Genomic DNA, 12,137 nt, shown 5'->3' on the forward strand with positions numbered 1-12,137 from the left:
CTGAGTGCCTCGCCCTATACCCTGTGTCCTCTGTCCCCAGGTTGGGGCAATGAATTGTTGAGGTGGAGGGGTAATTGCCCACAGAGGGAAATGCTGAGTGCCATTTATCTACAGTGGAGTTGTGGTCATGGAGGAACTGGGAGAGGAGAGAATCTCTATTGGGGGTGGCAATTATAAACTGAGAGTTGAAACATTTTGTGAAGGACAAAATATTAGTGGAGTAAAAATCAAGGTGGGGAATTTTCAAAGGGGTTGCAAACATTTGTTGAGGGGGCAATATCAGAGGGAATGCAAAGTGGGGGAGTCCCAAAGTTGGGATGGAGGGCAAACTTTGCGTGCAATATTGTGGAGAGCAACTGAAATGGGGGAAATAACAAAATGAGGGAACAATATTTGACAGGTGTGGTAAATTGTTTACAAAGGGGGAGTGCAATATTGTTTTGGGGAGGCACAGGATTTGGAAATGGGGTACAATACTGTGAGGGTAGGGAAAAAAGTTGAGGACACACTTCTGCTGTGGTAAAAGGGGCAAAACTTAAAGGCAGCGAAAAATGTTGCGTGGAAGATTTGGATGAGAGGCCAAAAATGGAGGAGAGGAGAATGTGAAATGAGGATGGTTCAAAATTGCATGCCACAAATTTCTCGGGGTTATATTGTCAGGGCTCATTTCTGGGGACCATATTGGGAAGCATACATTATTCAAGGAAGGCGTTTGGTGAGGTTCCCCATGGTAGGCTTATGCAGAAGACAAGGAGGCATGGGATCGGGTGGAAATGTGGCGGATTGGGTTCAGAATTGGCTGACTCTGAGAAGACAAATGGTGGTAGTGGATGGAAAATATTCAACATGGTGCTCAGTTACAAGTGGTGTACCACTAGGGTCTGTTCTGGATCCTCTTCTATTTGTGATTGTTGTGAATGATTTGGATGAAGGAGTGTAAGGGTGGATCAGTAAGTTCACAGGCGATATGAGGGTGGGTCGGGTTGTGGACAGTGTGGAGGGCTGTTCTACGTTAGAGAGGGACATTGATTGGATGAAGAGCTGGTCAGAGAAGTGGCAGATGGAGTTTAACCCAAAAAAGTGTGAGGTGATTTATTTTGGAAGGACAGATTTGAAAGGAGAATACAGGATTAACAGAAAGATACTTAGGAGTGTGAAGGGGCAGAGGGATCTTGGGGCTCATGTCCACAGTTCCCAGAAAGCTGCCACCCAGGTAGATAGAGTTGTTAAGAATGGGTATGGTGTGCTATCTTTGATTAATAATAGAGCGATTGAGTTCAAGAGCCACGAAGTTATGCTCCAGCTATACAAAAGCCTGGTTCGGCCACATCTGGATGTATTGTGTCCAGTTCTGGTCGCCTTTTTACAGGAAATATGTGGAATCAATGGAAAAGGTTCACAGTAGATTTACAAGTATGTTGCCTGGGACGGAAGGAAGGTCTTATGAGGAAAGTTTGAGAGATCTAGGGTTTTTCTTTTTAGAACGAAAAAGAATGAGAGATGATTTGATAGAGGTGTACAAAATGATTAATGATATAGATAGCATGGACTGCCAAAGACATTTTCGTAGGGTGGAGGTAGCTGGTACGAGGATCATAGTTTTAATGTGAGTGGAGGCAGATATAGGGGAGATGTCAGAGGTAGGTTCTTTATTCAGAGAGTGGTAGGGGCATGGAATGCATTGCTGGAGCACGTAGTGGAGTCGGCCTCCTTAGGGCATTAGAGTGGCTAATAAATATGCATATGGATGATAGTATAGTAGGGGTGGGCGTTCAAGAGACCTTCATTTTAAGGTAAACGTTTGGCACAACATTGTGGGCCGAAGGGCCTGCACTGTGCTATGTCCTATATACACTCGAGGGGGTGCCATATTTGTGGGGAGCTACTTGTGGGATCCCACCGAGCTGAGTAGGGTAAGGGGAGAATGTTGGTGCAGGAGGGAAACGGTAGACAGCTGAAAGAGGGAGAGGTGGGTGTGATGGGGGGATAGGTACAGGATCTGTGGTGAAGGGTTAGGGGAAAGAAGTTTACTCCGGAGTTCAGTCCGAGCCCAGCTCCAAGTTGAAATGGGAGAATTTAGTGCTTTGCTGGTGGAGGAGGCACTTTTTTCACTCTGCAGCCTGTGGGGTCTTGCTGTATGGGGACAGCCTGCAGCCGTTTCCTTTACAGCAGCGAGACTACACTTTCCAAATTCAGATTAGGTGAAGTGGGGGGCAGGGTTTCTGATAGTGGGTGGTAATGATGCAGAAACTTTCATGCTTCTTCAGTGTGTGGGGGATGGGGCTTTTCAGGGGACCGCTGGTGGGATTCTGCTGTGCAGAATGTCCTTCATTCCTATGTCAGCTCCTCTCTTTGTGGGGACGCTGTAGTGGTGAGGGAATGGGCTCCTACAGGTTGTTCAGGGAATCCATTGGGCGTCCTGCTTACGGTAGTCTATGGGATCTTGCTTTATTGGCTGCATGTCGCCCTCAAACTGCCTGCGGGGACTCAGGCTGAGTTTTCCGAGAGTCTGATAGTGGGTGGGGTGTATCATTCCTCCTTTAAACCCCTAGGTCAGACACAACCTTCCCCACCACCTCTACTCACCCCACTCACCCTCCAAAATGTGACACTGACATTGCAAATGCCTTCCAGACACAGCGGGGAGATGGGAACAAGTGGCAAATGTCAGGCAGGAGAGGGCATTGCTCTCAAATAGCGAGAGGGAATAGAGAGAGAGTGAGGCATTGAGCAATTATCGAGCAAGAGAAAGCTCAACGGAGATTGAGACAGGGATAGGGACAGAGAGAGAGGGGGGAAAGCGCGGGGTGGAAGGGAATGAGAGAGAGGTGGGTAACTGTACTCGTGGAAGGTTCATTTTAAATATTTCATGTAGAAACAGCACCGATCTGGGACAGAACGCTGAGCACGGTGAATGGGAATGGACCGGGGGGGAAGGGGGAGAGGGGGTGTAGGTTTTGTTTTTCAAACTCCCCCCCAACCCATAATATCAGAGAACCAGCTCGAGTGGGCAGGTTAAACACGGAGGAGGGATAGACACAGGCTCTGGGGAGTGACTCCCTACCACTGAGTCATTGCCCAGCCTCTCAGAAAATAACCCTGGGGGCAGTCAGAAAGTACTTGCCCCTTGAAACGAGATGACATCTTTTCCCATTCTCTGGAGTGAAAATGAGGGAAAAGTGCTGAGAAATTGCGGAGATTTTGGAAGTCAGCCAATGATGGGACATCGTTTTGATTCTCTTTATTTTTGTTCCAAAATTTATTGGCTTTGATGGGATCAATTTCCGTCTCTCTCTCTCCCCCCGGGGGATTTCTGAGAGTCTGAAGTTGAGACACAGACAGAGGGAGTCAAACAAAGCCTAGGAGTGGGGATGGGGGTGTGAATCCCAGCTCTGGAGTAAACGTTTCTCCCGCCCACTCCCCTCAAACAGAAACACTGGGACAGGCCTGAGACTGGCTGAGGCACCTTCCTGTTCGCCGTTCTCTCAGTTTAACATCAGGGGCTCTGCTGAGGGAGTGGGAAGCTGTCAGATCGTGAAGCCCTACCTGCAGTGAGATCTTGCTGTGCTTTTGATGTTTTCTTTTACATTTTAATCAATTTCCATTTCCCTATATTTCCATATCCGACCCTGAGGAGATTTGATTTGGGAGCTGGAACTCGGTCGATGTTGGGGTCCTGCACAGTCTGGTCCCACAGATTGCACTGTAGCCCTCTCTTTCTGCCTCCATATTCCCAGTTGCCTGTCCTTCCCACAGCTTTCTATTAATCTCTGTCCCCCACAGCACTCACAGCTCCCTGTTTGCCATCACTCCAAATCTCAGATCCCTTCACCAACTTTCGCACCCCTTCTCCCAGATTTTGCAGGAACTGTTTTAACATTCAGCTTTTCCCATTTCCGACTTTTCTTCTTCACCTCCCTGCACACCTTTCTCTCTGCCCAATGGGATCTTACTGTTCCTGCCTGATGCTCATTCTATCTGTGACCACCCCCACCCCCAACCCATCTCTCCATCACTCGCTCGCCATGGTATCTATTTGCTCCCCTCTCCTTCGATTTCTCTCTGTATCTGTCCTCCCTCGTTCTCTCCTTTGGATTTTTCTGTCTCTATCAGCCCATCTCTTAATACTCCAGATTTATTCCCCACTCTCACCACTCTGCCCTTTTCCTTGTTCTGAATGGAATTTCTCTCTCTCTTCTCTTTCTCACACCGTGGCTTTCTTCTTCTCTCTCTGTTCCTTTCCTTGTATTTTGTCTTGTTGTCTCTCTCACTGGTTTCGTTTTCTCTCCACTCCCTCTCTGTCTCTCCCTGGCTTGTTTCTCTCTCTCTCTTTCTACATCTTTCTCTATCTCAGTCTGTCTTCTCTCTCTACCTGTTTCACACTCTTTCTATCCCCGTTCCTCCCTTGTCTCTCCTTCCATCTCTCTCTGGTCTTTCTGTCCCCCTTTATCCATCCCTCTGTTTCTCTTTATACCTGTCTGTTCATCTCACTTTGTCTCTGTCATGCGGGGGCAACATATTTATAGGGAACATATCAGGGTGGAGAATGTTTAAAGTGGGCAATCATTCGTGGGAGGGGTCAATATTTGACAGGACATAAAGTGGGGTGTTGATAAATTGGGATGAGGGCAACTGAAGTGGGCAAACAAAATATTTGAGGGAACATGTTGTGCAGGTGAGGGCAAAATATATCTGCGTGAGGGGATTGCAATATTTGAGGGGGTGATTTTGTTTTGCGGGCACAAGATTTGGGAATGGGGTGTAATAATGTGAGGGTGATGCAGACAGTCCGAGGAAGGGGAAAGACAAGCGACAGAGGGACAATCCCCCCGCAATAACTATTCAGCCCCCTGCCCCGACTCTGGCACTGAATCCAAATCTGAACCCAGACAGAGTGACAGAGGGATAGGGATACACAGGCAGACAGAGAGTGAAACTCCCAGTTAAAGAAAGAGAAGGGTAGAGATAGAGAGAAACCCAGGGAAGAGTGCCAAAGAGATAGATTCCAGGGAAACAGTGCAGGACAGAATGGCGGACAAACCGCTTGGGGTGGGGTGTGTAAAGAGATAGGCAAAACTAGGAGGCAGTGATGCAGACAGAGATAAAAAAGAGACAGAGAAAGACTGAGGAAAAAAGACAGAGAGAAAGATCGGGAAAAAGGTGGGTTGGGGGGGCAAGGTGACAAAATTGAGAGGTTACTGGTGAGGGAGGGGGTACTGAAATAAAGAAATACAAGAGATGATTGTTTGTGACAGAGACAGAGGTGCAAGGAAGAGAAAGAGAGATAGATAGAAAAGGACCAAGAAAGAGACAACTGGAGAGACTTTAAGAGAAGAAGACAGGGACAGAAAGCTAGAAGAGAGAAAGAGTAAGAGCCAGTGAGAGAGAGAGATAAATCAGAGACAGAGACAGGAAAGACAAAATGAAGAAGTGATCCTCTCCATTGCTGTGGGTCCCAGCTCTCTCTCTCTCAATTGTTTCTCACGCTCTCCTCTGTCCCATGAGGGACCAGCCCAGCTCCCCGGGTTTACTTCAGCCTCATCTGCTTCAGGGAGTGGGTGACAAAAGTTAAAAACTGGCATTGAGTTTCCAGCAGGACACATGTGCACACGCACACACACACGCACACACACGCGCGCACAGAAACACACACGCCGACACACACACACACACACACACACACACACACACACACACACACACACATACACACACACACACACACACACACACACACACCTCTCCTGACTCCATCCACATGGCAACAGGAAATATGGCTGAGATAACAAGGTGTGGAGCTGGATGAACACAGCAAGCCAAGCAGCATCTCAGGAGCACAAGAGTTGACGTTTCGGGCCTAGACTCTTCATCAGAAAAGGGGGATGGGGAAAGGGTTCTGAAATAAATAGCGAGAGAGGGGGAGGCGGACCGAAGATGGATAGAGAAGAAGATAGGTGGAGAGGAGAGTATAGGTGAGGAGATAGGAAGGGGATAGGTCAGTCCAGGGAGGACGGACATTTCAAGCAGGCGGGTTGAAGTTGGTAGGTCGGAAATTGAGGTGCGGCCTGAGGTGGGAGGAGGGGATAGGTGAGTGGAAGAACAGGTTAGGGAGACAGGGAAGTGCTGGGCTGGTTTTGTGATGCAGTGATGGGAGGGGAGATTTAGAAGCTGGTGAAGTCGACATTGGTAACATTGGGCTGCAGGGTTCCCAAGCGGATTATGAGTTGCTGTTCCTGCAAACCTCGGGTGGCATCATTGTGGCACTGCAGGAGACCCAGGATGGACATGTTGTCTAAGGAATGGGAGGGGGAGTTGAAATGGTTCACGACTGGGACATGCAGTTGTTTCGTGCGAACCGAGAGGAGGTGTTTTGTAAAGCGGTCCCCAAACATCCGCTTGGTTTCCCCAATGTAGAGGAAGCCTCACCGTGTACCGTGGATGCAGTATAAACACTGCAGCCCAATGGTATCATTGTGGATTTCACCAGCTTCAAAATCTCCGCTCCCCCCACTGCATCCCAAAATCAGCCCAGCTCATCCCCGCCTCCCTAACCTGTTCTTCCTTTCACCTATCCCTTTCTCCCACCTCAAGCCGCACCTCCATTTCCTACGTACTAAGCTCATCCCGCCCCCTTGACCTGTCCGTGCTCCCCGGACTGACCTATCCCAACCCATACTCTCCTCTCCACCTATCTCCTCCTCTATCCATCTTCGGTCCGCCTCCCCGTCTCTCCCTATTTATTTCAGAATCCTCACCCCATCCCCCTTTTCTGATGAAGGGCTAGGCCCGAAACGTCAACTTTTGTGCTCTGAAGATGCCGCTTGGCCTGTGTTGTCCATCCAGCTCCACACTTTATTATCTTGGATTCTCCCACATCTGCAGTTCCCATTATCTCTGAACATTACAAGATATTGAGTGTCAGTCAGCAGCTTATTGTTGAGAATGTGATGCTTGACAGCCCTGTCCACTTCCCTTCCATCACTTTACTGAACATTGAAGATAACTCAGAGATAGTAGGAACTGCTGATGCTGGAGTCTGAGATAACACAGTGTGGAGCTGGAGAGACACAGCAGGCCGGGCAGCATTAGAGGAGCAGGAAATCTGGTGTTTCGGGTCGAGGCCCTTCTTCAGAAATAGGGGAGGGGGAAGGAGGCTCTAAAATAAATGGAGAGGGGGCGGTGGTGACAGAAGAGAGCTTGTGGAGCAGATCAGGTGGGAGAGAAGATGCACAGGTCAAGCAGGAGTGGTTGAAGCTAGTAGAGGTGTGTGTAGTGACGGGATTGGTCAGTGAGGTAGTAGGAGAGGCAAGCCAAATCTTTCTCTCTATCTGTATCTCTCTCTCTCTCTTTATCTCTCTCCCTCTCTCTCTCTCTGTATCTCTCTCTCTCTGAATATCTATCTCTCTGTGTGTATCACTCGCTCTCTGTATTTCTCTCTCTGTATCTCTCTCTCTCTGTATCTCTGTCTGTATCTCCCTCGCTCCCCCCTCTGTCCCTATCTCCCACTCTGCCCCCACCCCACTCTCTCGACAACACCCCCCCCATCCTCTGGCCCCCTCTCTCCCCAGTCCCCCTGTCTCTATCTCCACCACCCTCTTTCTGAGCCGCTCTCTCCAATCCCCTCCTTCCCTCTCTGCATCCTCTCTCTCCACCACAAATGTTCACACCACTCTCTCTAAAGCCCCTGCCCACATCAATCCTGACCCCCCCCTCTCTCTACCCTTCATCTTTCGCCATATCTCTCTAATCTCTTGTCACACTCTTTCCCTCTCTCTGTACCCCTTCCCCATCCCCTTCTCTTGTCTTTCTTTGCCCTCCTGTCTCTCTCTCCTTCACCGTCTCTTTCTCCATCATGTGTTAATAATTTGTTGCAAGAAGGGAGTGTGGAAGGGTTCACAGGACATTGGTAGAAGAACAATGGAGATGTGTTGACAGGACATTGCTAGCTTTAACGGAATGTGGATAGGATTTCAGGCTTGTGTTATTGGAGAATTGTGCGAATGGTTCACAGGTCAGTGCGAGGGTAAGAGAGTAAGGATGGAGGCACCTGTCTGTGGTGGGTGAACAGGTTAATAAAGGGTTCACTGACCTTTTCTAGGGGATCGGATTGGGGATGGGCTCACAGGCAGTTGCTGAGGGAAGAGAGTGCGGATATTTTCACAGGCCTTGTTGGAGGAACAGGCCTTTCCTGGCGCAGAAGAGTGGCGATTGGTTCACAGTTCATTTTTAAGGCTACAGATTAAGGGTTGGTTCACAGGTCACTGCTGGGGGAACAGATTGAGCGTGTGGTCACAGGTTGTTGATATGTGGACAGAGTAGGGGTGGGTTCACAGGCCATTGCTCGGGGAAGAGAATGGGGATGGCTTCACAAGCTGGTACAAAGATAATGGAGAAAAGATCGGTTCACATGCTGTTGCCATGACAGCAGTTTGGGGATTATTCATAAGTTGTTGCTTGTGGTACAAGGGAGATGTGATTCGAGGCAGTTGCTATGAGATCAAATTGGGGATGGATAAGGGCATATTGCTTGGGGACAGAGTGGGGATGGGTTCGCAGGTTGTTGCTGGGGGAACAGATTGGGGATGTTTTACAAGCTGTTGCTGGGTAACAGCGTGAGCTTGGATCAATATGTAATTCCAAGCAGATAAGCATGTAGACGGATTCACAAGCCAATGCTCGGAGAAATGAGGATGGATGGGTCACAAACTGTGGCTAGGAAAACTGGGAATGTCTCGAAGGCTGTCTCTAGGAGAACACTGGAGATATGTTGACAGGCCGTTACTAAGGGAACAGTGTGAGGATGAATTCACAGGCAATTGCTGTGAGAACAGTATGGGGATGGGTTGACAGGTCATTGTTAGGGGAACATATTAAGGGTTGGTTCACAGGCCAAGGCGGTAAAAACAGAGTAGGGATGGTTTCACAAGCAGTGAGGAAAGATTGGACGTACGCTCACATATCACTGTTAGGAGAACAGGGTGAGAATATGTTTACAGCCCACGGCTTCGGTTACATCTTTAGGATGGGTCCATAGGTAATTGCCTTGAAAAAAAATGTGGAATGTGTTACCAGGTTTTTGCTAGGGAGAAAAAAAAGTAAGGATTTGTTCATATGTCATTGACAGGGCAAATTTGCCAGGACAGTTTTACAGGCCATTGCAAGGAGAACAGAGTGGGTATGAGTACACAGGCAGTTACTGGGGAACACGATTTGGACGGGTTAACAGGCCATTGCTGTAGGAACATTGTGGGAATGCGTTCATAGGCTGTTCTTCAGGCAACAGTGCAGTGATGGATAACTGGCTATTGCTTTAAGGCCGATTTGGAGATGGGGTCATAGGTAACCGATAGGTGAACAGATTGGGGGGCATTCGCAGGCTGTTGCTAAATGAACTAATTGGAGATGGACTGACAGGCTGTTGTTAAGGGAACAGGGTAGGTATGGGTTAACGGGCCATTGCTAGGGGAACAAAGTGTGGATGGGTTCACAGGCCAAGGCTGGGGCTACATAGAGCAGATAGGGTCATAGGCTGTTGCTAGCAGAACAGACCAAGAACGGTTCAGAGTGCTTTGCTGGGACAACAGAGTAGGGATGTGTTCACAGGTCATTGTTCAGTGTACAAATAGTGATGGGATTGCATTGCCATTGCTCAGGGGACAGTTTGTACCTGAATTCACAGGTTGTTGCTAGGGGAAGAGAGTGGGGATGGGTTCACAGGCCATTGGTCAGAGACAGGGATAGAAAGAAACAGGCAGACAGACAGTGAACTCCTCCAGGATAGAGCCAGGGTGATAGAGAGACACAAGATGACAGAATGAAACTCCCAGGAAGAGAGGCAGAAGGATAGAAAGACATAGGCAGATGAAAAATGAAATCCCCAGGGAAAGAGACAGTGTGGTAGAGAGACACAGGCAGACATAGAGTGAAATCCCCAGGGAGACAGAGGGACAGAGAGAGAGAGTGCGAGGGTGAGACCTCGAGAGAGATACAGAGAAAGATCCCAGGAAGATAAACGGTGTAGGACCGACACAGAGAGAGATCAACAGACAGATAGAGAGAGAAACAGAGGGATGCATAGATTGATTTGTTGTCACATGTACTGAAATACAGTGAAATGTTTTGTTTATGAGTGGTACAGGCGGATCCAAACAGAGTTAGTATGGTTTACAAAAAGTAAGTCACGCTTGAGGAAAACTTTCAATTAAAAAAACAACACTAATCCAATCACTGTAAATTCTGGAACACTCATGCTGCAACTCACAGCACTCACTCCGCACTGTAATCAACTGACTCACAACACTCTGATTTTGCATCTCTTTTTGCTTCTGTCCCTGTCTCACCTTCAGCTCCCTCAGCCAGGCTAGATCCAAGGTCAATTAGTGCCCAATGTCAATGCAGGCCAATGGCAAATCCAATGTTCACGTGGAAAGCGAGTTGGAGGAATATAAGACACAAGGATTCACATGCACAGATATTTGAAGGTAACAAAACAGAATAACTAGTCAACAGAGAAATTTGGATCTTGATCGATTTTAAAAAAAACAAACTGAGCCAGCAGTCGAGAGAAATATGCAAAGGTACACGGATAAAACAAGGGAATAGGACTGACTGGATTGCTCTAGGAGTTGGCATGGACTGAATGGTCTGCACTTTTTGGCTTTTTTTATATGGTCCTCTTGTATTTGAAACTTACAGGTTAACTTATCAATCAGGCAAATCTGTTCTGCATCCACTCCACTGCTGTTAGATGGTTCCTGACAGCACGTCTGCGAACTGAGACAGCTAATCAAATGTCATCTAACCACAGTTAGGTTATCCCAATCCCTGATGTCTTAAATCTTTTCCCACAGGCACACACGTACATACCTGAAAGTTACCACATTCAGATGCTGATAATATTCATATTCTCATCAATCAAGTTACTCTTTCACATTTTGGTTTGAGGTTCAAGTCTGCCAATTCCTCTGCTGACATGGATCGGTAAGATTGCAAAATCTGTCACGGTCAGTCCAGGATAGAGATTCAGAACAGAATAAAAAAGAAACATTTCTCTTGTTTTGAAGTTGCTGTTAGTAAATCCTGCCCGCCTTACCTTCGCCCCGTTCCCAAAAAATAAAGGACATGGGCGCGCTGTTCCTCCAGTGGGCCCCAAACAAAGATGACGGACTCTCACGTTTCAGAGAACTTTGCCCCAAATAAACATGGCGGCGCCCATCCCGGCCCTGCAAAAAACGGAATTCAGCAATTCCAGACTCTTGGTGACAAAACCAGGATCGGTATTTTCTAACTCAGTGACGGTGGCCACTCTCAGTCTGTGTAAAGCCTCTCTGCCCACTTTGTGGAATACTCACTCAGTCGATTTCTAATTTTCTCCTTTCAATTCCTTATCTCGCCTGTTCCTTGTCAATTCGTCCAGCTCTCCTTTGCCTCCAAGTCTGCGCATGTTTAAAACGCATCAGATCGCGCGCACGCAACCAGGCACATGCATTCCCGCCTCGAATGCTGTGAAGAAACCCTGCCATTGAGCAGTAATATTGATATAACAAACATATGAAGGAATATGCTCGGACGAAAGCTGATGGGATCCATTGATAAAAATGCACGGTCCCTTAGTATATTTCTGTCCTCATTCTAATTAACTGCAGAACAAAGAGATGTCAGCACACACTCAACGGGTAAGGTGAACTAAATATATACCTTTCCAGTGTAGAATATTTGAATTTCGCCGCAAGAAGAATGCATTTATTGGTGATAGAAACATTTCAAATTTCAAAGCTGAATGATGCCAGGTTGGAAAACTAAATGAATCCGTTCTCACACTGAAGTATGAAGAGTCTTTCTCTGGTGTGACTGTGCTGATATATCAGTAAATTAAGATTTTCAGGCAAATGTGAAACTTCAGACAAGATTGAGATATCAAGCACTTCTTGTAATGAGTTTCATATTCTCAGCACTCTTTGAATACACAAGACCAGACTCAGTCAAATAAAAATATTCAGCAGCTGTTGAGAGAGGAATGCACTTTCTATTACATGGCTTCTCTACATCAGTCCACAAAAAGGGAAAACTAACTCTTTTTTCTCAAGCCAGAGATGTTATCATCTAGACTGAACATTACCAACATCTTTTTGTTATAT

General features: G+C 47.4%; 1 long non-coding RNA gene across 1 annotated transcript in view; it reads right to left on the reverse strand.

Annotated features, from left to right (window-relative positions):
* Positions 1 to 11,436, reverse strand: part of LOC132210097 (uncharacterized) — a 31,535-nt gene extending 20,099 nt beyond the window's left edge. Inside the window, exons 1-2 of the long non-coding RNA XR_009446296.1 lie at positions 11,352 to 11,436; positions 11,093 to 11,222 (exon numbers count right to left, since the gene is read on the reverse strand). This is a non-coding gene — a long non-coding RNA (uncharacterized LOC132210097). The remainder of the gene's footprint in view (positions 1 to 11,092; positions 11,223 to 11,351) is intronic.
* Between the last annotated feature and the right edge of the window lie 701 nt (positions 11,437 to 12,137).

The sequence above is a fragment of the Stegostoma tigrinum genome, chromosome 10, assembly GCF_030684315.1.
Source record: "Stegostoma tigrinum isolate sSteTig4 chromosome 10, sSteTig4.hap1, whole genome shotgun sequence".
In the NCBI taxonomy this organism is placed as follows: Eukaryota; Metazoa; Chordata; class Chondrichthyes; order Orectolobiformes; family Stegostomatidae; genus Stegostoma; species Stegostoma tigrinum.